The sequence below is a fragment of the Prorops nasuta genome, unplaced genomic scaffold (assembly GCF_024137725.1).
Source record: "Prorops nasuta isolate Cenicafe-Biocafe unplaced genomic scaffold, Cenicafe_Pnas_1.2 PNAS00010, whole genome shotgun sequence".
In the NCBI taxonomy this organism is placed as follows: domain Eukaryota; kingdom Metazoa; phylum Arthropoda; class Insecta; order Hymenoptera; family Bethylidae; genus Prorops; species Prorops nasuta.
In genome coordinates this window covers 132,011-159,651 of record NW_027116807.1, presented here as the reverse complement: position 1 = coordinate 159,651, position 27,641 = coordinate 132,011, and positions in this window count along the sequence as shown.

Here is a 27,641-nt window from a genome sequence, read left to right as displayed (position 1 = left end):
CCTCTCGTCGTGCACCGAACAGGGCACGACTGATCAGCTGTTTAAAGTGCGAGAGCACGAGAGACTGGTGATAATTTCACCACGTCATTTCTGGGATAGGTTTCGTAAGAATCAATGGAGTTCGGTGATTGATATACGGCAGGTAGACGCGCGAAATAGCATTGCTCTTTCTGTTAACCCTATCGCACAGCTACGAGGCACATCCGGGCCTGTAATAAACTCGATAATAACACGGAGCCTTGGATATTTAGTGCTAGCTGTAAATCTTGACGCAAATCGACGCCGCCGTTACGTCTCTTCGACTGAATACATTACTACCGCGCGCGGTAGCACGCTACATATGTACCTACATCGCACAGTGGAGCTTCTTCCCAGTACCCTGCTTACTTCGCAAATACCCCTACCCTTCACTCCCTCTCGCTTTCCCTCTTGAAAAACAGAAATACACGCAACGTTTACCCCTTTTCTCTCTACCTTGCTAAATCGAGCGAAAAAAGGCGCGTGGCAATTGCCGAATGACAAACCTCATCCCTATCTCCAATTTAGGGAAGCTGGCCCAAAGAGGATCGCTAAGGTTTGCTGATCAAGAAAACTGTCACTTTTTTTTTTTATTAATAAACGTATAATTAGTTAGGGTAATTATCCAACTCTGAAGCAATAAAACATTTGGTATGATTTATTTATTTGTAGGAAAAATAAAAAAAAGGGTTTTTGACCCGATTTACCAAAGAGTATACTTTTTAATTAAATATTAGGAGCTTCTACGAAAATGGTTGAAAATAGTTTTTTCACGTATCATTTTAAAGTTAAATCATACTGGATCAAAATGGTACGTACTAAGAATAAATAAATATTGTTACAACAGTTTATGAATAATCAAGATAAACTTATACTTTCTATATTTGTATCAGTGTCGGCAAAAATAATTTGATTGCTAAAACTTTTATATAATACGTCTCTTCCCCAACGAAATGCAACTAATTTACACTCGTACATGTTGGACTGATTTAGCCAAATTGTAGCCGGGATACTAATTTTGAGGGCATATTTCCATAATTTCTAAAATATTCTAAATACGAACGGAGAGATTCGCTATAAACGAGTGAAAGGAAAACGGAAATATATTCATGTCGATCTATGGACTCTTGACGTCAATAATCAAGCGTTTCTTCGCAACTCGGTTGAGAAAAGCATAAAATTTCCAGTGAATCTGGAAAACAGTATTGATTATTTATTCGGAAACGATTACACGAGTTCCATTACGCCGGACGGAGGCATATATATATATATATATATATGTATATGTATAACAGAAACTCGAGTGGATTTTTATATAGAATTCACAGCAATTTACGAGGCACTGTTGGAGATTTAAAGTTTTCACCGAATGCATGTTATTGTGAGAAATTGGGCCATGTCAATTCGCTGACTCGCTGTTATCAACAATGGAATTCTGGTTTACAGGCTTGATTATTCATTGATGGTGTAAAATTGCCGAAACGCTTCTTGGCACGAATATCGCGGAAGAAGCAGATGGCAGAATATATAGGAAGGCAATAGTAGGAGAACTGCAGGGATAGAGAAGAGTACGATGATGAGAATCGGGGGTGGAAAGAGGTCCAAGAACCAAGTGAAATTTATTCGCGTACAAACGGATGTAAATTTATTTAAATTACGCGTTTTCGACTGGGGTTTATTGTGACACAGCGCGGCTTTATTTGCTTTATCACTGCGAGAGGAGACTAGGGATGGGCGTGGTTGTCGCACAAAGAGTTCTTTTTTGTGGAAAATTAAAAAATCTCTCTCTCTCTCTCCATCTCATTCTATACATAGTATATGACATATATATATATAAAACTTCATCTCTTTCAATTTGAAGAAGCGAATTCATTGATACGGCGTACGTATTTACACAGTCAGAAATGATTATTCGTTTATAATTAAATCGTATAGAGCTTGAGGAATGTTTACGGTATGTCGACGGTATATAAATTGGCCGATTCATCGAATACAAGATTCATAATTTGTCGAGTGGACAGTTTTATCTTATTAGCTTAAAATACAATTACCGTGCCTACTTATTAGACATAATATCACTCATAATTTGTCGAGGGAGAGAGAAGAAAAAAGATGCTCAACTATGGAATTTTAATGTTTGCGGTAGTCCTCCGTAAATCTTGATTTGGCCAAGTTTCACACGTAGCACGGCGGGTTAATAGGCGAACGGCCAACCGGTTTCTCGCGTCGATTAATTTCAATTCGATTGCCGATTCGCTAGAGAGCCACACGCCATCCTTCATGATGCATTGCGCAAGCCGAGGCTTGGAAAATAATTGCTACGACGCACATTTCTGCTCTCTCTCTCTCTCTCTCTCTCTCTCTCCATATATATGCATCAGTAGCTGCTCACGCATCGATGATTGATCCATAAAATTAGCGGATTCAGAAGTCTTTGGAGAAAGTCGAGTGGCACCGAATGATTTTCTCGTAATGCATATACAAAATAAAAGCAATTCTCGTGCCTCGTCTTTTAAATGTCCAGGACACGTAAGTAACGAGATTAATACTTGGTTGAACGGGTAGAGAAACGAAGACCACTGATTATCTCGTTACTTAACCTGGTGAAATGTTCACTTTCGTCGAAATGCATGCACGCTGCAAGATTAATTCGCGCGATATTTATACACACCCGGTGCAAACGAGCTGCGCCTCTGTGAATAAAAATAAGCTTCCGCCTAGACGTTACAGCTGAGCGAGTATATACATATATATACATACGCATCGCGAAAATGCCAGAAAACGTCCCACAGAAGTAGCAGCCGAAGAATACATGAAATGATTATAATAAATAAATCATCATTTATCGAAAGTAGCCGCGCAGAGCTCTCGGTAAAATTGTACTTTTAATCTCGTGCCATTCGTAATCGTTAGGAGGATTTATTTAAAAGTACAGCCGCGCACACACACGATAAAGCGAAAGTATGTCTTTGATTTTTCTTTAATTATGGTTTTTACGAAAAGATGAGAAAGAGGGCAGGGGGGGGGGGAGAAAAATCCTTTGGCATTTCTATTTTTAGAAGAGGTTTAATGGAGAGGGGGAGGGGGAGCAGCTTGGCGAATCCATTGAAATCGGACTCGACTCGGTTGGCTAAAGAGATAAATTCGCTGGACGTTCTTAAATTGCAAATTTGATGTATTCCACTGGACGTGATTAATTAAAGCGCGTATGGGACGCACGTCTGTACAGTGAATTTTTATCGAGTATCAAACAATGCGTACGAGGATGGATTATCGCGAAGAGTCTCTCAACTCTCTCTCTCTCTCTCTCTTATATATACGCACACACATGTATACTCTTACGTATATATATACTATATATACAAGGGAAAGTCTCTCAGGGTCTGGCGCGGCCGGTCGATTGAATTATTTCATGTCGTCGTCGATCTTTTCGAACGCAAAACTCGACGAAGGTACGAGAGGTGGGCGAGTACCAGCGTATTCGATGAAGGAGAGATATTGCGTGTTGTGCGAGGGAGAGAGAGGGAGTGAGAGAGAGGGAGGGAGGCAGAGGCAGGAAGTTTGCAAGGAAGGAAGGAAGAGCTATCGATGAAGAGAGTGAAAAAAAGAAGTAGAGAGGGGAGAGAGAGTGTATCGGGACACTCGACGACTGCCTTCTCTATAGCTTCTTCGACTACTGCATACGCATTTATTATAATCCACGAATTCCCAACGAGAAGATTCCGGACGGCTGCACGCACGGATAGGAAAGTAGGAGGATAGGAAGGACGCGAAAGGGAAAGACGGTAAAAGAAAGACAAGAAACCGCCGGGCGATCTCTGCCCGTCGAGAAAATATATGGTCGAAACAAAAGCAAGGAGACCCTAGTTCTTTTCAGTCAGGACTCCAACTATACACGGAGGGAACGAGACTTTGTGTATCAACAAAGACAACAAGAAATTCACCTAAAGGGTTTCTCTCTTCAAAAAGTAAATACTCCACTCGCACAATTTTCCCTTTCCTCTCGTTATTTCGATGAAACTATATATATATATGTATATTCGCGATGCTCATAGTTTTCTTCCGAACGATTATTTCTTCCGCGTCTGTGTGTGTGTGTGTGTGCGCGCGCGCGAGGGGGAGGAAGAAGCATGGGTAAGAGCAATTTTCGAGCATAAGTCATGCGCGCGAGGTAAGCCTCGCTTAAATCTTCTGTCGGAATAATAAGAGAGGCACATTTACTTTGGGCCAACTGCGGTGACAAGCTATCGGAGAGCCGTCTACGCTGGGACATCCGCAGTATTCCTGTTTGGCAAGGCCGAAAGAATCGTTATTTCTCGAGCAGCAACGGCAGCGGCAGCAGCGGCGGCCTCGTCGAGCCGGTCGAGTTGCTTGGCTCTGCCCTTTGATTTCACCGTCCACCTCTTCGTGCGTCCATCTTCCTCTCATAAGATCGCTCCAACGAAATTGCTCTCTCTCTCTTTCTCTCTTTCTCTCGCACTCGGCCACATAGCAAGGGAAAGAGACACTCGTCCCCCGACCGCCAACGACTCCACAGGACCGCGATCGCTCACTCCACGATGCCACGAGTCACCGAGAAGCACGAGAAGACGTTCAACTGCCAGTCACCGAGCAACAATTCCTATAGCCGATCGACAATTTCTCCCGTGGCTCCCATTGCAAAAAGATCCCATCCGAAAAACCTGCAATTTTCTTCGCCGCGTAATGAGCTGAAAAAATCTCCGGCGTATATATAGAGACCGGATTAATAAAGCTGCATCCGTTGAAACTCTGTCGGTCCGAAACGAATCGCGTATTTCCATGGGAGAATCGCTAATGCTCCGAGCAATTACGGAATGAATCAGCGATGAGCTATACGTAGAGATAGGGGACGCGGGGCACAAAGTTTCGCGTCTCGCGGCCAATCAGGCCTAAGCGTATCATGACGTCCCTAATAAGAAGACTAACTTATGTGGGGGGAGGGGGGGGGGGGGGGGAGATGCGCTGGTAAGTGCGCCCGCGCGCCTCCACTTTGGCTATATCTCCTTGCGCACGAAGGGCGGACGATTAAATCGATTTATCAATCATAAGTTATCGCGGTAGGCGATCGTAAACGGCGATCCAATGACCGACACTTACACGTGTACGCGCACCAACATTAACATATACGCGACCCTAACACGAGTCAACTCCCAGCTTACCGCTGGCTGCTGCCAACTCCTCGATCAAAATACAACACTGCAGTCCCCTTTAATTTATCGATCTACAAGGTAATGCAGCATTACTTTTCTTTTCTCCCTCTCTCTCTCTCTCTCTCTCTCTCTCTCCATGCTTTTGTTTGATTCTCAAAAAAACAAACGAGGTCTCGTGCATCGTGCGGTGTACAATTTACGGCAAATCTTAAGAGAGCGTGCGTGATCGAAATAGGCCAAATGGACGTTGTTTGGAGAGAGGGAGGCGAGAGCAATACAAATGGAGGATTGTACGAATCAATGAATCGGATCACGTCATGTGTCAGAATTATCGGGTCGAGCGCAAAAGAAGCGAGTGCACGGTGGATCGACAACGGTGGTCTTATTCGTGGCTGATAGAGCGCGAGCAGCCTGCATTCTTTGGCTCGCCTATTATCAGATGCATTATCAGCCAGGCTTGGCTTTGACCGATCCGTTCAGGCCAACTCGTTCTGTATACCCTTCTTTCGCACAGTTCGCTGGCAAGAAAAGCCGTTGACAGCTGTCCTTCGAGCAATTTGTTCGATACGCTTTATCCTCGATGGAGATCTTGCCATTGAAACATTAACAGTCTTAAGAAGCTGCAGAATTTTCATCTCCGAGCTTCGTCTTTCCTTTCACGCTCCCTAGCAACCGTGTTCTTGCTCCCATTGCCACGCACTTTGTGTTCCTGCACAAATATGTATATACAATATGCTATATTCAAATACGCACTGCAGTCGCACGCGATTCCCTCGTTTAGTTTCGTTCAACTCTCGTAGAAACAGCAGCGAGCCATTATAAAGATTTTAATCTTTCGTGCAGGAGATAACGAGGCATGAGACCGTGGCTAAACCGTTCCGAAGAAATGCCAAATTTTGCAGGATAACCACTATATCGATTCGTCCTGCCACGAAGCAGCGCTCTGTCCTCAGGATCATCGAAGAAAGCTCGTCGAATTACTGATTTCTCTCTTTATTTTTTCCCTCTGTTTTTCCTTCGGTCTGATAGGGGTACGCACAGCTCCTTGGTCCTTCCCTTTTCTCTCTAATTGTTCGCCAGGCTCCACTTTGAGTAGTGAATCAGGCTCATTAATCCGGAGTGTCTTTGTCGGGAACGATTAAAAGCGGACTAGCCGTGGTTCTTGCGTTCCGCACTCGAAAGCGGAATTTCGTCGACCCATAACCAATCAGCAGTATACCTTAGTAGGCTGCCAAGGAAAAGGACTCGATTCAAGGAACGAGCCTTGTAAATTCCACTCGAGCCAGAGTACTGAAAAAATCCTCTCGTAACCTGCACCATTCCTACTCTGGAAGAAACTAAATCGTGCGTTGAATCTCGTAATATGATTGTTCCAAGCAGTCAAAGATTCGAGCAATTTTATCGCATTCCTGCGCTTCTACTTAGACAAATTTCTCTCAAACGAAAAACAGAGTGCCACTTCGCGTACCGCGGTTGTATACGTACAAATGACTGTATATACGATGCAGTACTACGGTTGTTTCAATTATTCGCAATTATACCGCTGAAATGACCTATCGCTTCTCCAGAGGGAGCGAGCCTTTAAAAGCCTTTTCTTAAATGGTCAAACGGAGAAACCATATACCACCCACGGTTACAGGGATCTACCTGGAACCGAATGGACCAGTTCCCACAAAATTATCTAGCAATAGGAAGAAGAAAGATCGATGTGGAGCTGGGGGCTGGTCCCTTTTCGAGCAGGGACGTACGAATGATCGAAATATATGTATAGCATATGGAATGTATATACATATGCTATATCTCTAGTCCGATCGACTTGGAAGTCTCTGAAAGCAAAAGAAAATAAAGTTAGACCGCGGAGTTTGAAAAGGGACGAGAATCGAAGGTGAAACTTGAAACTCTGTAGTAATTTGGAAATGCTTGTATAATTAGCGTGCCTGATGTTAGCAGCCTGGTGTGGTTTGATCCGATACTATCAAATTAATTGACTGTTAAAGGCATGTTGCAACATCCCTAAACATGGTTGATCCATTTGTCGAACCAATTCTGTCATGTAAATACCTCATCGATTTCACAAATCGACTTTTTCCACTGGCTTAAATACCCTCGCGGTAAAAAAAGTGCAATCCTTCCATCGGATTCATCAATTAACTCATTGAAACGAGATTATCAATCGCTTAACCTATAAATCTCGCATTAGACTCGGAGCCAAGTTTGCGGCAAGATGGCAGATAAAATTCATCATCGATTGGAAGAGATTCGAGCATTTCCTCGACAAAAGCGTCGATTTCTTATTTCGTTGACCTTTAGTCTCGATTCTCACGGCGCGCCCATTTTTCTCGGGAACCAGAACAGCCACGGCCGCTACAACATTAACAAGCTGCACAACTAGGAAAACCGTTCAGTCTCCCATATTTAATCGTGCCTTATCTTGCCTCTGTTAATAGGTAAAATGTTGCTAAAGTTGAATTGGTTCATTGGCAGATTGCATTACCAGGAAACAGCTTGTCAAAGTCTTCTCGTCCGGTTGGATTTTCTCTCGCGAGTTGGTCTGGATCGGCACGCAACGTAGCCCAGTCTTCCCTCTTCGATCGCTTAGTGTAATCCAGTCGGTAAAGTGTAAGTGGTTCACCTTGATAGGGTCTCTTCCCCCTCCACGAGTCTTAGGGCCCAGGGGCCCCTCTCACGGCTCGCTCGCTCGCTGCCTCTTCAAAACTCCCTACTCTATACGACGATCCTTCTCTCATTCTCGTACGCTGTCCTAACCACTTCTTTCTCTTCTTCTTCGTCTTCTTCCTCGTCTTCTTTCCAAGAGAATTCTTCGCTGCAACAAACTTTGAAGCTATTCTTTTCATTCCGGTTGCCTGTTTTCCTTTTTTTTTTACTCATCAGAGCTTTTTCCTCCTCTGCCATCTCTTACCGGCTTCCAACAATTTTTCCAATCTCTCATATCCCATAAAAAGTCTCTTTTCGAATTTAACTTTGGACCGGTCTTTCTGTGTCTCAATGATGTTTCATTATCTTTCTTCCGTTCTGTATCAGCTGCTTCGTTTTTCTCATCGCTTTCGGCTTCAGTTGGTCGACTCTCCTCGCGTTTCATTTCAACTTGGCTAGTTGGTTCTCGCCATTCTTGCTCGTTCCTCTCTCTCTCTCTCGGCCTCGCTCCTTCGAGACGTTGCGCCGGCAGGGCCGTTGCGTTTCCTCCCGTGACCCGAGGGCACCACGGGCCGGACCGCCCATTTGTAGCGCCCATGTTTGCGACCAGCCGCCCGCGGAGAGTTACACAGGTCTCTTCTTTGCCCTCTTCTTTCTTCCCTTTCTTCATAGCCATAATCATCATTACCATCATCCGTGCTTCTGCATACTCCTTATCCGTCCCTTCATTGCCCAATTCTTCAAAAATTTATTAGCATTTTCCTCTTGGCTAGCGTTATACTTGGCGAGTACACCACCACAATACCTCGCTGATTATGGAATGCTGATGACTTTTTGGGACTTTGAGAGAGACTCGCTGCTCCCCGGTCAAGGATCATCGTCCTTTATTGCCTCCTGGAAGCCGACGAGATCCATCAATCTGTCATCGAGTCACTTTTTACCCGTTTCTACCGTGTTATTCCGAAACTTCCTTGTTTCTTCTTTAACCTCTTCTATTTGTCATCGAGAGCCTCTGTCTCTCTCTCTCTCTCTCTCTCTCCCTCTCCACTCTTTCATCACTTTCCTTTAGTATTATATACTACGCTATATCGCTATACATATATATATATATATATAGAGGTGTAATAGTTTCTACCGCTCACAGTTGAGATAAGATGGCTAATCCACGGATCATTGGTTTGCAAGATTCCCTACTCCTATTTCGCTCGGATTATTTGTCCCAGGACCCATTAAATCCTTACTACTTTTCGATATACTTTCCACATTCAATATAAGTTTTCTTATTCGGCCCTCTTGCCCTCCTTCCCCCGATCTCTTGTGTATTACGTGATAAACTTGGAATCCCCTATTGGTCCACTTTATCTGGGGCTTAATTCATGGCGCTATCAATTTCAGGCCGTCTCGGGCAAGAGGAGGAGCTGCTTTTCTTGCACTTTATTTGATGTAGCGAAGAAGCCTGTTATCCATTGCTCGTAAAACACGGGGATTTTCTCGTGGACTCTGAGAGCAAGGATGGACTTGCTCCTCGCTCGCTCGCTTGCACGCAGGGATAGATATATTGGCCTGCGCAGAGGCGGACGTTCGTTCGGTAAGCTGCTACGGCCAAAACCAGATCTTGCCTTTTGTCGAAGGACAGATAGAGATCTTTTTTCTACCTGCTATCTCTCCGTTCTTCGTCATCGTATAATATTCAAGGTCATCGTGCCTCCTCGCTCTCCACTTGAGACTTTAATGATTTACGCTCGCGATTCCCCCATGTATCATCCCGAGAGAAGTCAGGACCATACAATAAACGCTAATTTATAATGCATCTCGCTGAATATCGCCAAATCCGATAACGATATTATAAGCCATCGTATATTTCCTTGAAATTTTCTCATATTCCGCAATAACGATCGCAAAAAATCTTACCTCGATTCAGTTGTTACTCATTTGCGAAGACAGAGACATAGATGAGAACGAGATGATAAGCGGGGAAGCATAATCATATCATCCGTCCGTCATTCGCGAGAGCAAAAATTATACCGTAGGAAATTGGTCAAACGAACTTTATTGAGTGAACTTGGATCTGGAAACCGGAATTCCAGTCATGCAGCAATAAAAACATTTATAGCTGTGTTAATGCCCGATTAGATTTCACATTGAAACTTTAATTGCTTATTAAGCCTTGTCAAAAGTGTCTTCGAATGTTCAATTCTGATTCAAATAATCCAAATAAAATAACGCGATAAAACAAATTTATTACGGACCTAATGAATACATGATTAGATTTATGCTTTAAATTTTCTCTGGCAACAGGCTCCAATGGAATAATCGCAATAAAGAGGATATCGGAGAGAAGTTGAAGAATAATAATAAATATTTATGAAATAAAGCATAAATGATGTGGGAAGAAATGGCTCGAGAAAGTATTAAAGCTTCGATATCCCAGTGGATCACGCGTAGCGTTGACTTTATTCGAGATTTTGAACATGTCGAACATTTAATGGGAATAAGAGAAGCGAGGAAAGCGTGGATCGCGGAGGAAACAAACGAGGAGATAAACAGGTGGGCGCCTAACAATTGGAATTACCGTTTACCGCGATTTCGCGTCGAATACCCTCCGCTGTCGGGTCATTGACACGACCAGCCGATCGGCAAATAAATCTCCAGCAGTTCTTGAAAAGTAGAAAACAAAATTGGCGTTTATTCAAGTATTTTAATTGGTGGCAATTAAAGAATAAGCTTCATTTCACCTCTGGTAATTTGCCTGTTTTATCGAGTTCCTCCAACCCCGTATTCAACCGCAAAACCTTCGCAGAAACATTCGCGACTTTCAGCACGCGAAGCGGTCAAGGGTCAGAAAGGAGACCCTGTCGTTTGGACGAACATGTACAGGATATAGCATGGAATCTCTCTATCCTGGCTATCCACCGCCGGCTAAAATCTCAACATCGACCAACTTTCGACTCGACAAAGACGCGTCCAAGAATCGCAGAGAAATTTTTTTCAAAGAGAGAGAGAGAGAGAGAGAGAGAGATTGCAACGAGTCAATAAGATGAGATACGTATATTAAAAGGAAAGAAGAGTTTTCGTGAAAAACGATGAGGAGCGAAAGACGGGAAGAAAATGATTCAAACCTACCTGAGCTGACATTTGCAAGGTGCATACAAGTACGAGGAAGAAACTACAATGTCGAGTTTACGCCCATAATGAAATCGTCTAATTTGTGTTCTTCCCGAAGCAGTTGCTATTCGTGGTTGTAACGAATGTTTCGAGACATTGGCCGCACGTGGTGCTGTATTCCTGTAGCTTGCTTGGAGCATCAAACTTTAATCGTTGTCATTAGGATACTTCCAATGGTTATTTCCGCAGTCCGACTTGTACATCCTAGCTTCAAAAGCTGACCGGTAGAACTCGAGTAATTTCTACGTTGAAAAAAGTGCGAAACGACTCGGGCCAGAGCGGGATATCGTATAAAAATTGCCAGTATGTTAGCATAATTATACCGCGTTTAAGTTATTTAATCACCGGTAATAATAATAAAAAAGCTTTCTTTATAGGGGTCCGCGTCATGCGCTGTTTTACGGACCGCGCGCGGGATGGAGGGGACCTACTCCTTAACCTCGAAAAAAAAAAAAAAAAAAGAAAGAAAGAAAGAAAAAAAACTCATCGAGCCGAAAATTTTATCCCGTTGAGCTGCAACGTTTCTGTCAAATCTCGTCCCTGCTAGCTAATTTTATTTACCGCCGAGTTTTCGATTGTCGCGGATTATTTCCCGACATTCCTGCCCGATGAAGTTGCGTATAAAATGTAGCATTTTGTTCCGGCCGTTCCGACTCGTCCTTCAGCTCTCGATACGATAGGACTGGTTGCCATTTTTGCACTCTCGACCAACTCTACCACCTTCTCTCCGTTCTCCAAGTAAAATCACCTGTCTTCTCTTCAACAACGGAAAAAATAATAAATATCCACGGTCTCCCAAGCTCAGCGAAAATAACTTTTTACTTTTAATAAATAATGTACGTACGAGCAGGAAATCTGACAGATGCTTGAATAATGAGAAAATACTTTGCTCTTTTCGAGATAAACAATCGAAGGTTTCAACAATAATGATGGCTAATTGGATATAAAGCTTAACATATCTGGCAGTTTATTTATACTCGATGGTGAAAAGATAAGAGCTATCATGTTTCACCCCGTTAAGAATGCGATGAAAATCAATTGTCTCGAGGACCTGTATGTATAAGTTATGCTCAGAAATCCCCTCTTTTATCACACAGCCGACCTTTAGCAGCCATTCTCTCAAATGAAATCAATTATAGTGCAAACAATAATCGTGTACCTTACATTCCTATTTTCGACAGCTCACTTTTACCATTAGGAATCAATAAAGCGTTCGATTGTTTTCATCGAAATCATTGTTTCCGTGACCTTTATCGGTTGTTTTAAACAAGTAAAAGCTATATGAAATAATTGCTCTGTACGAGTGAATATGGCTACAATTTTCTGCAGCATTCTCGCGCACAGGTTTGAGCTCGGTTTTGAGTCTGTATAGGAGTTTGAAGAGTATGTAAGAACATAAGCTATGTAGGAAAAAAGAGGTAGAGACTTGTGCATTGAACGCAAAGAGACGGCCGGTTATCTGAGATTGATCGCTCGATTCCCATTCGGCTCTCTTCGCGGTCAGGATTTCCGTTCTCGCGTTCGTTTTCAATTTACGTGAAACCGAGCTCGGCCCGATAAAACTGAGAAAAATCACCTCTGAAAATGCCGAGCCTGCCCGTGTGACCTTGCCTCTACAGTCCGGAATAATTACAGATGGCCAATCGGTAATGAAAGCAATCGCGAACGCTACTAATTAACCGACCGTTCTTACATTACCACCACTCATTAAATTTCGTTCTCTGTTTACACGAAATTACCAATCGTAAAATTTTAACAAAAAATACGCATTCGAGCTTTTTCATCAAGTTTTCACCAAGCAGGAACATTGTTTAATGTAAAAATATGCTGTAATTGCGGGGCTGATAAATGCAGCATCGCGCTGAATTTTTGAAGGATAAATGTTGGTGGTAATTTGCATGAGGAGAAAGCAATAATGGGAGCAGCCCTTTCTAAAAGCTGCTGTGAGGTATACCCCCTCGCGACTAGTCCCGGACCACTTCTCCAGAGCTGCGGCTGAAAAGGGACAGTTCGGTAGAGGGGAGGAGTGCGCGAGCGCGCGATATCAATGTGCAATAATCCTCCGCACGGTTAAAACGGAAGACATTAAAGGACGTCGGAGGAGACGAATGTACGGTACGCGTCCCTAGCGAAATATCGAGATATTTATGAGCAGAATTGGAGGGCGGCGAATAATAATCGCGAATGAAAGAACTGTCGATGCACGAGCATGCTCGGCCATTTTAGCCTTTTTTCCGGTCACGTGGCACAGTCCTGTTTGCTAAATTACTTCCGATACGATGGGGTTTGCCACGCGTGCTTCGAATTTACGACGCTCTCTTCCTTCTTCGACTTTTCAGCTTTTCTTCCTCGTGTCCGCTTGAACGCTCGGATCTATCCGCGCGATATATCTGTTTATTTCCCTCGACCATACACAACACTGATTTCCAAACATTTTCAACGGAAAGTTATTATACTAAAATAGCAATTCGAGCCGCTTTTAATATCCATCAAGATTTCTACGAGATTGCAGAAATTCAATGAGAATTATGAGGAATTTGGTGTTGTGTAGATGGGAATGACCTCTGTATACGTATTAACAGCTGCGCTTAGAAAGCAGTTACGAGTGCAACATGTAACCTCTGTCGATAATAACTCTCGCCTCGTAGCATTCCTGCCTTTATATCTTCGTCTCCCTCTCCGTATAATGACTTTGTCTCCCTCAAATAATTCTCTCATTTATTCTCTCCCTCTTAATTCCTCCGCAACGCGTCCTTCCCTTCTCTTTCTTTTCTTTCGTTCGCTCCAGGACCTAAGAAGGAACTTGCCCCACTGGTCCACTGGCTCTTTGTTCGAGCCTAGCGTTTACACGCCAAACATAATGTTTCGGGCTTCCAATGTTCTTCTCTCCTTCCGATATCCCGCGCGTTTCTTCTTCTAATAATCCCACGTGCATGTAACCATCGAACGTCCTTGGTAATGCTGAAAATGCGAGGTACAGCGTTCAAGGTCACTGCCGAGCTTCTTTTTACGTCATAGCGTTTAACATTCCTGGTATATTTTCCTCCGGCTTTTTTCAACCGTTCAAATATTTCTATGGGTTTCAGGACGCACACGCACACACACGAGAAATTCTTCGAGGCGACCCACACAAGGATTTGACTTATATATCACATTTGAGAGGTTTTTGCAATAATCGAAGCTATCCTTATCCGGGCCAACGCTCATGCAATCTCAGACTTCGGTTTTAATTCCTGCCGTGGCATCGCTGCTTCCAGTGAAGCATTCATTTGGATATTGCCAAATATCTCTAGATGAGAGAGCCGTGTAGCCTCTCGTCTTCTTCGCGGTGCTTTGTCCCTGGTATACAATGGCACCTGCCGACGGGGGAATAATAAGAAGCCAGCGAATTCTTGATCGAAGCTGAAGGCAACCGAAGACACAGCATTGGCTTGTGAAAAGGAACCGAAATAAACTAGCACAAAGAGACAAAAGATAAACTGGGCCGACTTTTGCCGTGCGATCCGGTAAGTCCACATTTATATATTTTCCATTTCGCATTTCTCTCGTCCTCTCTCTCTCTCTCTCTCTCTCTTTTATTCTTCCAATCCGTGCAGTCATTCTCCTTCTCCGTTGACCTCTCGTCTCTCCTATATGTAGCGATCGTTTACCTTTTAAGACAATGACACTGCGCGCTGGCAGATCTTGCAAATCATCGAATCGATAAAAAGATTTAATGTACGAGGAATAAATTGAAAGAGCGAAGAGTATGGAAGAATGTTATATCCACGGTACATCTTGGTGGTGTCAGGCTAATTTGTATAGGAAGCATGTAAAATGAAGCTGTCAAAGTGGCATTTCTCATTGAATGGCCGTTATAGGAAGCAAAAGGGACAGAGTGGGGGTACATTAGAATTAAGAAAGAAACGAATGAAGAAGAGTGTACGAAGAAGAAGATGAAGAAGAAGGGGAGGGGTAGGAAAAAGGGAAAAGACGAGCAAAGAAGAAGCTCTCAGTTACCAGGGGACGAGTTTATGTAGCAATGAAATTCAACTGTCATTCCGCATAACTATTTACAAGCTGTCTCGAGGCCGGCGGATTCTTGCATATGATTCCCGTGTTGGAGAGGGAGCAGCACACCGAGCGAGCCCCCAGGAGGGGCCGAAGAACGGGCCCTGTTCTGCCTGCAGGGCGGTCTGCCCTCATTAGACTCCACGCACACGCGTCTTTCCCACACGCACTCGCTCCTCTTCCGCCCGCAATCATCATCGAGGATCTGCGTCATTTCGTCCAATGATTTTTCCTCTTGCAAAATATAATCTTCCATCGAACTTGTCCTCTGGCGATTCTCGTCGTTAATAAAGCGTGCGGCTGCGTGGCGTCGAGACTTGGCCAAGGAAATAATGCACGCACAAAATATTTTAATACATATATATAGTACGCGCAGCTCTCTCTCTCTCTCTCTCTCTCTCTCCCCCTCTCCCTCTCCCTCTGTCTCATTGCTATCCATTTTTGCATGGAACAAAGAAAGCCCGGCAGAGCGAACACGTCAGGATCGACTTGGCTACGCTGATTACTTCCTCGCATTTAAAGCGATATAAATCACAGATAAATAGGAAACGGTTGGACCACAATGGCCTGGCGTGCTCGGCTTATCTTAGCCGTGACCACGGATGAGGCGGAAGACGCGAACTAAAGAGAGGGGGGGGGGGGGGGAGGAGAGAACGGAGATAGGTTATTACATTAGTGACGACCATAACTAATTACTTTCATGTTTCACTCTGGCGTTGCGTGTTATTTATACGATCAAAATAATACGCTGCGTAATTATTTTTGTAATTAAGAAGTGTAGATATATTTTCTTTGTAATAGTATCCTTAATTAATGTAACTGGATAAAAATGCGATACGTCTTTCGCCGTGCCGAGTAAAAAGGATCGTAAAGGTGGCTACTCGCTGTGATTCAATTAATAATTAAATCGCGCCGCATCAAAGACCGGACCAGCCACGAACGGGATTTATGGCTGCTGCCTGGCTTTTCGCTCCGAGTGATCCACCGACCATCTGCTCCCGTGGCTAAATTATCTACGAGATTTTACAAAGAACCTTCCTATAAAAGCGTTCGGCGTCCCGCGTTCGAATAACACGTTCGTTACACGCTCGCACCACTTTGCAATTTTTCACAAGTTCCACGACAATCGACTAATCCCTTACCGATGTATATAATATACATATAGAGCTGTGCACGCGTCGACTCGTCGAATTTCCACTTTAAGGCCGCGGGACAGAGAGTACCTTGTGGCGAAGAGTTTGAGTATGTATACCGCCGAGTGTGCAGGATGAAGGCGAGGTTGAAGCGAAAGGGCTATCCTCTTGTCAGTAATGCTAGATTCCAGTACGTTGAACATTCGTACATATATTATGATTCCTGTGTCGATACGTGCTGTTGCGCCGGTTTCGCTTAATCCAGCCATGAATCGGATGCGTGCCGACAGCCACGAATAAATCCCACTCTATACGCGTGCGCGTCTAACAAAAAAAAAATCTACCACTTTTCGATATGAAATTAAAGTAATTAAGCAATGTTGTGTGCTGCGCTAGTAGTGGAACATGTCCAAATGGCAGGAAACAACGCAACGCGCATCAATAATGACGGGATTCCCTATAGAACACGCACACACACACATATATATATATATATATATAGTATTATATATAATTGATGGGTGAAATGTTTGATTTCGTTAGAGTCGAGGAGCAACGTCAATAGATAATTGCCAATGGAATGAGATAAAATCGAGCGTAAACCGTAATAAAATCGTAACGAGATTGCAGCTCGTGGCTGAAGTAGGCGGGCTTCAATTATTTCCGAAAGCGTTCCGGATTTGAAGCAACGCCACGGGGGCTTACACTGAAAATTATTTTACAATTTTATGGAGCAGCCTAGCTTTTTCTCCTGCTAAATTTTACAGTGAGCGTACAATCATCTCTCTCTCTCTCTCTCTCTCTCTCTTCCCGACTATTTCGATAATCCAGAGAACGAGACGCTTATCCGGCAGTTCCACTAGATCGAAAACTTAATCGCGAACGTAGCATTCAAATGAATTCAAGCGATCAACGAAACTGAGCTTGCCAAATTAATTTCTATATTTATCCCCTTCCCATTGTCAAAAATTAATAAATCTTGCGATCTGATCCCATAGAATCCCGTATAAATAGTTGGAGAAATCTAGGACTGCCGTTGGAGCGAATAAATTAGAGAATTTAATCCTGTCCATCCATATAGCTGTAAAGCGCTCCTCCTTTTGCTCCCGGTTTAGCTCGGTGAAAGAATGCTAGCTGGCATCCCGTTTTCTGAGTAGCGTGTCCCAATATTTTGGAAAATATAATCGGCTTATATAGGCAAGGCTGCCGGTGACTTGGAAAGGGTCCGGCCGCAGATACACCGAATGCGTCACACTACCATCTCGACGGTGCATGGGTATCTTAAAAAGAGAAAAAGCAACGAGAGAGTGACAGAGAGAGAGAGAGAGAGAGAGAGAATAGTTGTGTAGGTCCTCCTCCTTCGTAGTATCGACTCGCCGAAGAACACGAGATTTCAATTACTCGACTACCATTTCATCAAATCCGGTGACTCTCTCTCTCCCTCCTCCCTGCTGCAGTTCAACAGAAACAAGACCCTCGAGAAAAGCCGCAAAGTCAATTCTAACGAGCTAAGAAGTAGGACGGTTTTGCATAGCCAACTCATTTCTACACTCGCGCGCACATTCCTATATATATATATATATATATATATATATATGTATATACATATCTTCGTGAGATACCGACGATCTTTGCAGCTTTAATTATTCGCCGAGCCGTCGAATACTCGGAAATAAATGTCTGTGCTGATTTCAACGATTCATCCAGGTTTAAAATTACTTGAATCGATATTGGCCCGACTTTTTCCATGATTTCCGTTGATATCCCGTATACCTGATCGGTAGGTATAAGTGCTTTCGCGTATTTATAGTATGCGATGCAAAATTCAAGAATGTCTGGCGAAAATGGCAGTTTAGCTGGATACATTTGCTCGATCGAGTCTCCGGTGTGATAAGGCTCTGTGCTTCTGGCTCGATCGTCTTCTGCTGCTACGCTGCGCGTATTATTTCTATATAGGAATAACCTGCAGGGTTAAGTGTTCGTGTGCGTTTCTTAGAAAGTCCCATCGGGTGGAATTTGGCCGATACAAATTACCCGCGCGGTGGGATCGCGAAAGAAAGGATGGTTAGGGGTTTCTTTCGTCCAACTCCTCGCGTCGCGTCGCGTCGCGTCGCGTCCTATATTCTCGTTTCTCGACGTCGATGACGAAGGAGCGAGCGACGAGTCCCCCGGCGCAGAGGCCGAATCCGCTCTGGCTCTCTCGCATTCGGCAAGCCCATTTCTATACCCGGCCGCTATCCAAGCCATTCTTGCGTATTGCAAGCTTCGTCAGTTTTTACAGAGCGAGAAGGTTGGACGGATTCGGGGAAACCGGATACTCGCGCCAAATCATTCCTCGCTCGGCTCGTCGGGCAAAAGGAAAAAAACATTCAATCATTTGTCCTGGAAGACTACCGGCCCTAATGGAAGGGACGAGAAAAACAAGAAGCAACACCGAGCGAGCAGCGACGACAACGATCCATCTTCGAGCAATTGCGGATGAAGAAAAATTTGCAGGTTCCCGCCGCCGCGCCGCGCCGTCCCGTGCGCGAGCGAGAAGCGAATTACGAAGCGCAGCTCGATAATCGATGAATTTTTCAAGCGCGCAAACATTTATTCGGTACAGGCGTCTATTTTTTCGCGAAACGAGGGGCGCGAAAAGTTTTTTAAGAAAACAGCTTGATTAATTTGAATTGTCAGTCAGAGTGACACGCGCTGGCATCGATAAGCGATATCGGCCAACAAAAGCAACGGCGTTTAATTAAAAAGTAATATGCCCTCCGAGTTTATCAGTCCTGCGCCTCTCAGCTCCTATCTAAAATATGCCAAGGCTTTGTTTTCTTTTAATTTTAACGAGTTTCGGATTGGTCCGTACCGTAAGCATAATGCCTTGTTGAACTTTTCTCCGATATCACGCGGAAGCTTACGACTCGCTCGCTCGCTTGGTCTGCTAGCGCGCGCTAGCTATCTGCAATAGAAGTTGCCGAGTAAAGAATTGCTCTAACTTTGCGGATTTTCCTCTTGAAATGGTCTTTCCGGGCCATAAATTTTATTAGAAATTCTCTCTGGCGAACACTGCGCGTGCTGGATTACCGGTGAATTTTTTCTCTCATCATGACCGTGTAACAGCCTAGGAGGCTCGCGAGAGCCACAGCTAAACAATAATTAACACTCGCGCCTATTAGCATTTCGAAGGATAATTAATGGAATTCTTACATATATATTATACCAGCAAACATAAATTGCACCGATTTTTTTCTTTTTTTTTTTTTTTTTTTCTACAAATAGTATAACTCGGTTATTACGAGACAAATTGGCGGAAATAGCGTTGAAGCAATTGGAGAATTTGTCATCGATTTAATTGTTGCTTCCGCGGTGGAAAATGGCGGTTATCCCGCGAATAAACTCGATTACATTTTATAATTAAACGGCTTGATACGCTAACGCTCCCTCCCATATAGACGTTCGTCTATGATGAGGAAACGTACAACTTGAATTTGCTGCTGGCTGCTTTCAAGTCCCCAAATGAAATACCTCCAACTGCTACTACCTCTCGCTAAATCTGAATACGCGGCGCAAGAATATATTACATCGGATTAAGAGAGTGTTGAGCGTTAACGAGAAATCTAATATCCTTCTTAGTAAAACCGGATTTTATCAATGTATCGATATGAAATATTCCCTCGACGTTTCTTCCTTTCCGTTGTACTAATTAAATTTAAATGATTCTCTCATGTTAATCGATGGCCAATCACTCACGTATACATTTTAATTCGTTATTTATTATATTTTCAATGTTTCAAATGGTTTTGGATCTTTGCAGGTTGGAATCGCGTGGGCGCCGGATCGTATGTACATACATACCAGTACCTATGTATATATAGGTACCGATCGAACGTATACTATCGTGAGAAATTGAATAAATGCTGGCTGGGCATTACCAAGTTTCGGCTTTGGTACTGAAATGCTATAACGGTGTTGCATAATCCGGCAAGATTAACAATACTCCCGAAGATTAACTCTCGGAGACTAGTAGATATCGGTCCCGGTCGCTTTCCTGGAATAATACGTGGAGATTATTCGCGATGGGGATTTGAAAATCGGAATAAAAAGTCAAAGAAGCGAATGAGGAGAAAAAAAGAAGGAAGCGAACAATGCGATTTCGCGATAAAGAAGATTGCCGGGATCTCTCTTTATCGACTGATCCGAAAGTATGTAGTCCGTCGTTAGGAACGTGTTAATTTGGAAGACGAGTGGCTTTTCGTTGCAATATCAGCTTCGTGAATCCATCGCGGCTCCTCTTCTCGTTGATTAATGAGCTGGCGCGTTCGGTTCTCGTGCCGGTAGAATCGGACAAGCGAAAACGGATAAGCAACATTAATAACGTTTCGCGAAACTTTGTACCACGTGCTGATCTTCCGTGAATATCTTGAAACAAGTAAGACGGGGACTTTGACGACACGACTCGAATTATAATTAAGCCGTGAGCTTCTCGAGCTCTCGCGCCCGCTGATATTCGAACAAGTCGTTTTCGAGATTATCCATGCACGCTCCGCGTACGCAAAAAGAACGTCATATATCGACAATATTGCATATTAGGACCATAAATCTCATTAGTACAATGCAAACTACTATCAGTTTTACCGAGCCAACGAATAAAACGTTTATGCTTCCAACATTTTGTTCGTTTATATGTATATGTATAGTTATAATTATATTCATGCCATTCGTAATTAACCATTTATAAATAATATAACTAGCTTTATATGTATTTTATAATTCTAGCTATTTAATGAATAAATAGATTTTATGAGTATTAGAAATACCATTAATGATTCAATAAACTAATCTTGTAAATATTACAAATGCAACTACAAGCAAAGAATTTTTTAATAAAAAATGCTGTGAATTGTAGTAACAATTCGGGAAATGTCATCGATTGTTCGACTATTTACTGATGGTTTATAATTAAATTTTAAGGTGTAAAAGTAAAAATTTGTGCTGCCATTCATCGTAAAATCTAATTGTCTGAAAATATTCAAACAATTTACGATTTATCCGTTGATTACCAAAAATTCATGGTAATCATTACTGAAAAATCGCTTCTGTTTATTAATTTGATAAATAAAATTGATGGATTTTGAACTTATCATTTATAGCACTAATAATGTTGATTGTAAAATAATCTAAAATTGCCAAATACGATTAATATGTATTTATTAATGATGCAATATTTGTTTCTAGTGTATTAAATAGTTGATACATATTTAACACTAATCATAACTAAAATTTAAATTAATTTAACAATAACTTGGTTATTATAATTAATATAAATATATTGATACGACAATAATTCATTAATTTTATTTTATGTATATTCTGTACAGTAACATTATAGATTTTTTATTTATTTTTTTTTCTGAATTTAAGAGAAAAATACGACTGATAAGAAATGGGTCAGCAATAGGGACATTTACCACATAGGCGTATTTTTCTTTGCAGGCTATATAACTATGTATAAGAGGAGTAGAGCGATGAAATCATCAAGTATTCAACGTTGCAACAATTAAAGTGGGCATGAGCAGGGATCAAGAGCTATTCTTAATATGATAAATTCTCTGGTAGGAAGAACCTCGTATTAAAGATGAAAAGATTGGCTTGGTAAGGAAGGCCAGGAGAGAAGCACGGATATATAGTATTAATCACAACGAGCAAACGAAGATTTGCATTTTCGTCGAAAATAACAGGTCCCCCAATGGGCATACGCGTATAGCTCGAATACGATAATTACGCTATACGGCATTTGGACAAGAGCAATCGAAGCTTGGTAAGAGAAATTGAGAGAAGAGAAAGAAAAAAGGAGGAGGGCGAGAGAAAGCAAGTAGGAAACGTTTCCGTCGAGTCACCAATTAGTATAAAGGAAGGGGCCCCTTTTGCCTGCCTCTCTCTCTCTCTCTCACTCCCTTCCCTTCCCTTCTCGTCGTACACCTCTTTCGAGAATCTAGATAGTAAGGATCATAACGAATCGTCCGTCGCCGGGAGTATCGATAGTGAGCTTTCAAGTTGCACTTGGGAGGAACCAGTTTGGTTCCTGCGCTTCAGATGGAACGAGTATCTTTCTCGATCGGATTCAAAATTGATATTCCTCTCGTTTTATCCCGTGGTCGTTGCTGCGACTGTCCCCTCTGCAGCGCTCGCATCGCCTGCATGGGCCCGTATGGAGATGACATCGCGGAGACTTGAAAAATCACGCTACATAATCATACGTTGCCTAGACGCGCGCGCGCGCGTGCGTGCGAGAAACAGCGGAATAAATTCTTTTGCGAAGCGAGAGCCAATAAAGGATGGAATTGTTTTTATCTTGCAAAACAAGTAATAATAAAAAGGGGGGGAGAGAGAGAGAGAGAGAGGGGGGGTGGGGATGAAAAGTGTTAGAGGCGGAGAAAAAGATTGATACATGGATAACGGCTGTTTGGTATACACGTATAAAAAGCAAATAAAATTAGGAGGAAGTATCATCTCTCGGAGAAGGTTGGTTGGGGTTCTTAGCTTTACTGCGCAGGGTGGATGGAACACTTAACACGTCAAAGCTTCACATAGCTGCTGAGGCGAGCGAGCGCGCTGGTCCAGGCTGATACTTTTAAGATGGTGAAATTTTGTTGCGCTACGTTATCTGGCAGCTGGTTATTTGCGTGTAAGGACGTTAACCGATGGTACCTGCCGCCGCTCTGCTTATCCCATGGGACCACTCGACGTTCGCGCACGCATAAAATAAATGGCTCGTAATGGAATTTCGATCGACAAAAGAGAAAAGAAAAATGTGCACCGATAGCGCTTAATTATATTGGGGGGTCGAGACTACGAATGTATTTTATCTGCGCGGGCGACTCAGCGAGTAAAAAGCCCGAGTGAGCCTTGCCGAGATAACGGCTGAAAGCTTGCCCCATTAAAGCTATCTAGATATCTCGGACATTCTTCTCAGGAATATCTGAATAATTATCCGACGTGTTACGGAGATTACGATTCCTCGGCTTATATATATTCTACTAGCATTCTTCAGCTCACTCTCGCCTATAATATATCCTTTTATGAACAGGTTGTTTATTAAACAACGCCATGAACCCTTACATTTTACAGCTATACCTCCTATATGCATACCGCGACACTCGCTGCTCGTTTTACTACTATATAATGCACGTGCATATACCAGATTCCTCGCGCGTACGCGCGTGTGAGTGAAAAGCGACAAAGGAATATTGTATAATAAATAAAAGAAATTAACGCGATAATTTCGTATGGGGAAGGAGCGTAAAGTTAATTGAGAATAAGGCAAAAAAAAAGATTGATTGCATCGAATTTTAAGTAAGGTAATAAAAATCCTGCTCTGCGCGACGGCAAAGGATAATTTGTAGTTCGATGCAAGATTTAAGTGTCGTGTAAGGCGATTTTACTAAATCGCGGGGCTACAAGCGCGCGCGCAATAACGGAAAAAAGGAGTTTGGTAGGAGGGGGGTGGAGAAATTAATCTCAAGGAAGGCATGTATGAAAATGAATTTGTCAGGATAGCGAAATTCCACGAGAGTTCTAAGAATTCATCGCAATAATTTCCATCGTCGATGTTCAAGACTGGCGTATACCGCGTACGTGTTTCGTTGGCGCCTTCGCGATTCGACCTTTACACGGATTCTCTCTTTTTCTTTAAATTCTCTCTCTCCCTCTTAGTTGTTTTTTCATGCACGATACACGGCCCGATTTGGTCCGGGATATTAATATTATGGCGTTACGGCACAACTTAAGTCTCTCACGTGTCGCGGGAACATTGAACTTGCCTTATAAAAATTAAGGAAACACGAACGGGCTCCTCCTCCTCCCCCACCTCCTCCTCCTCCTTCTTCGGTCAGTTTCACGGATAATTACTTGTACGAACGCGAGAAAAAAGTTTATTCACCTAACAGCTCGGGACGAGATTCCTCTCCTTCCAACTTGAATCGCGCTGATTCAAAAGTTTCTAAGAACAAACGCGAATATGGGATGAACATTGTATACCTACAAGCACGGAGTATCTATCCACTCGGCCAGCTAGTTGAATGAGAAATTGGCTTGTCCCGCAACTTAATTCCCGATGTGCTGCCTCTCTTCGCGTCTCTAAAACTATAATATACTAATCTGGAGTTTAATCGAAAACGATTGGCTCGGCTCGATGTGAAAAGTCACGAAAGGACTATACACCTTTGCCGAGTGCCATTGTTTTTACGGCGAGTCCCCAGCGGTGGCAGGTTTGTCGAGAAAAATAATGGAATCTCGTAAAAGCTGGAACTATAAAAATCCGAGTGATCGTCGCGCACGAGGATTAAATCACCAATTATCTCCCGATTTTCTCTCCAATGGCGCGTGTTCGGCTTACTTCGGACACACACACACACATATATATATATATATATACATAAGAATGGCTCTAGAAAAGAGAACGTATTTCATGTGATTTTCGCGGTACGCGTATCTTCACACAGAAATACCGCGGGGCGCTTGCGAGAGCCCATGCACGGGTTTGACACTCGTATGAAATCTGACCGAGCACGTTTGCCGCGCGTCTCGTCGTCCTTTTTCGCGATAACTCAGACGTGTCACGCTATAATCCAACTTCCGCAGTGGCGCATACTGTGCCGCTATACATATTCGTGAGCGCGTAACGGCCGCGCGAGTTTTTACTCGCGCCCCGCGCGGTATAAATCCCGCCAAGGAGAGACAGATCGAGCAAGTTTTCTTTGAGTGCTGCTCTAATGAGGTTGTAATACCGGCCACTACATATATAACGAATGGCAGTATATATATATATAACTTTTGTGTGTTTGGGAGCGTGACGTTGCAGAGCGACGAGGCTCGCCTTTAGAGCCGGCAAAATTTCCATCCAGCTTAACTTACCCCCCCCCCCCCCTCCTCGGCCAGTGTCCTTTCGGCCATTTTCCCTTACCGGACCTTTCAAGGTTACGCAACGTACGCTGTTTGGGATCCTCCGCTTAATTCCAGCCACTCTGTCGGGTTAATAAGGTAAAGTCTACTTTGGGAGATGGTCCTAATGAAAATGGCGAAGCTGCAGCCTTCAGAGGAAACCACGTGCGACGAGAAGGCTCCGGATAATAAGAGATGCCTAAATAAAGCTTAAGTGGAAAAGGATAGGTTTAATTGAATGATGGAAAGACCGAATAAGCTAATATATGAGCGAAAGTGGAGTGGGAGCTAGGGGGGCGAGTAGAGGCAGCGCAAATCGTAGCCGAAGAGTTCTCGGGGCGTGCTTATCATTTCCAGTCGACGTGGTTTTAGCAAGAGCCTCGCGCGCACGAATATATAATACGTGCAGGCTGTGCTCGAGGGATTTTCGAAAACCTTGGCAAACTCTCCCTTGGTTCTCATTAAAACCGAGCGTCGACGATGTTTTGTAAAACGTTTACACTATGTCGATAGCGTACTCCTGGGAGAACCACCGGGCATTTAACGAATAATCTGCGCATCGACAAATTTCTCTCTCCAAATCATTTCCTGTCTCTTTCGTAAATCTCTGTATTAGGAAGAAATAGCTATTGATGTTTCATTGCACGCTGCTTGCATATTGGAGGGAAGAAAGGTGCTAGGAGAGAGCGAAGGACACACAATGGAGGAAGTAACACTTGCAGCATTAATGTATTCTTCGTAAAGTACGACAAAGCAATCGGTGTTTCATGAATAACAAAAATTCACTGCTCTTTCCTATACCACTTTCCGTTCTTCGCAGTCACTCATCCCTTCCCGGGAGGATAAAGAGTGGGAGAGAGAGAGAGAGAGAGAGAGAGAGGGGCGAAGGAGGAACATCTCGAAGGTTTCTTGGATCCGCAGTCTCCTGCCAGGGATCTCTATCGTCCGGTAAAAAAGGTTTAAGATGCCTCCAATGCGCTTACCAACTTTCAAACAACTTACGTAAGAGTCATCGTAGTCGAGAAGAGGCCAATTCTAAAACCTCCTCTCGCTACCATTCGGAGAGTCTTTCATTTTGGCCTAACCAAGGACGTGCTTCGTATTATTTATCATTAGGGGAGGAGGAGAATCGTGCAAAAAGATTCATTTAATTCTAGCTGCACCGGTGCAAAAGGAGCGTGCATGCGAATATTGGCAACGGATATTTATTACGAAATCTGCAGGTTACTCTCCACGGATTGAATTAAAACGAATCTGCTTGGATCTGAAGGAAATAAAATGGAGACCGCATATCTTGCCACCTTGAGACTTCCATTAATTCTACCTGTTCGTTAGTAATGGAAATTATTCTTCATTTTCTGCTTCTTCCTTCCTCTCCAACAAACAGCCGCGAGACAAAGAGCGAGGAAGCTAGAGAGAGCTTTATCGCTATTTCAATCAGATAGAACTTTGATCAATTATTTCTTACGCTAAATATCAGATTTGTCGCTCGAGTCGATCTAACTACATGGATTAATCGCACCACTAATTATTATAGTCGTTATTATAGATGAAATTTTATCGTCCTTTTCTTCTCCTCCCTATCATCTCTGAACGAGAGCTTAATGAAAGAAGCGGTTCGAGCTGTACGATCGACCAATAACGCTTCGTGCTTCCATTAATAATATTATTATATCGATACATACTTGTCAATTGAATATAACGACAAAATAAATTCTGCATGCCAAACGATTAATATTTCTTAATGGAACACTGTAAGTGTGTAAGGTACAAACACGTTTCGCGAACACTCGAGCTTCCGTCCTTTTTTGTAGTGTAACGTGTATAAAATAACTTCTGAAACCCATTTGAATGAGAGAGTTTAAAATTTATCAGGTATCTTTTCTCACATATTTCTAATTCTATGGTGCGAGCCATCGACCTTCTCTTCCTCCTTTCTAAAACACTTATAATTATTAGTTTTCGCATAAAAGAAATTACAATCTGATATCGAATGTTTTATTATTTTCTAATTATACCATAAATATTACCAATATTATTTAAAGTCACAGTTTTCTCGATCCGTAAATCTTAAGTGATCCGCTTAGGACCCCCCCCCCCCCCCCCCCCAAGAAATACATTGAAATTTCTGTATAGTTGGAAGAATCGAATAGTCATTGATTCGGATCAAAGTCATAGGTTCGCAGGGAAAAAGAGGGTGGAAGATTGACAGTGGAAGATCTCATTAGCTCTGGAACTGTGTGTGGATATCTTTGTAGAGACACAAGAGTTCCGAAGGCGTGAAGCAGCTACGGAATTCAGGTAGTAGGCGAAAAGGGAGCCTTATCCGATTCCGAGCCAATCGGATTGACGAGGACGAGGACGAGGACGAGGACGAGGAGGATGCAACGGGCTAGGTGGCAGAGGTTGAGGTTCCCTCTGACCTTAGCAGGTCCGAACGCGTCGTTAGCGAGCGTCAAACGCGGCCAAGGGGGGCTTTAAAGCCGCAACAAAGCAAAGCGCGCACGGTGACAAACACTCG